We start from the raw sequence: 489 nt of genomic DNA, 5'->3' as shown, positions 1-489 counted from the left end.
ATATATATATATATATATATATATGATAACAGTGATTTTATGATGGAATTAATAAATATTTAGTACATAGCCTGGCGCGTTTCCACAAATTACATGGTTTTAACATCGGAGTCGCTATCTTCGGGAACTGTTCATTATAGTCAATCCTTTGGAGAGTCTGGTTAGCTTGCTGGTTAGTTTACAACTGATAGCAAAACCCACTCCTGCTTAACGACTTTCATTAAAATAATGGCCACTTCAAAAGTAAGTGTAACTGGTTTTGACATCAGTCATAGGACCTTTTTTCTGCAAGTCTTGTCTCGCTCGGAGCAGCAATGTGGATTGTGTCCTGTCGAGGTCTCTTGTGACGTGTTGCTTACTCGTCTCTCAGATCGATATTTATATCATGACGTCATAATCACAATTAACAGTAACAATTAAAATGTCTTTGTATATGACGAAAGATGTCTACATCTCACACACACACACACACACACAAATATATATATA

At 35.8% G+C, this 489-nt stretch overlaps 1 long non-coding RNA gene across 3 annotated transcripts in view; it reads right to left on the bottom strand.

Moving 5' to 3' along the window:
• Nucleotides 1–338, bottom strand: part of LOC106871901 (uncharacterized) — a 52,231-nt gene extending 51,893 nt beyond the window's left edge. For all 3 annotated transcript variants that reach the window (XR_008264698.1, XR_001409711.1, XR_001409713.1), the window contains exon 1: nt 67–338. This is a non-coding gene — a long non-coding RNA (uncharacterized LOC106871901). The remainder of the gene's footprint in view (nt 1–66) is intronic.
• Nucleotides 339–489: the final 151 nt, after the last annotated feature.

Source organism: Octopus bimaculoides, chromosome 8 (assembly GCF_001194135.2).
Source record: "Octopus bimaculoides isolate UCB-OBI-ISO-001 chromosome 8, ASM119413v2, whole genome shotgun sequence".
Taxonomy (NCBI): Eukaryota; Metazoa; Mollusca; class Cephalopoda; order Octopoda; family Octopodidae; genus Octopus; species Octopus bimaculoides.
The sequence above is the reverse complement of the archived record's forward strand: the minus strand, read 5'-3'. Positions and strand labels throughout refer to the sequence as shown.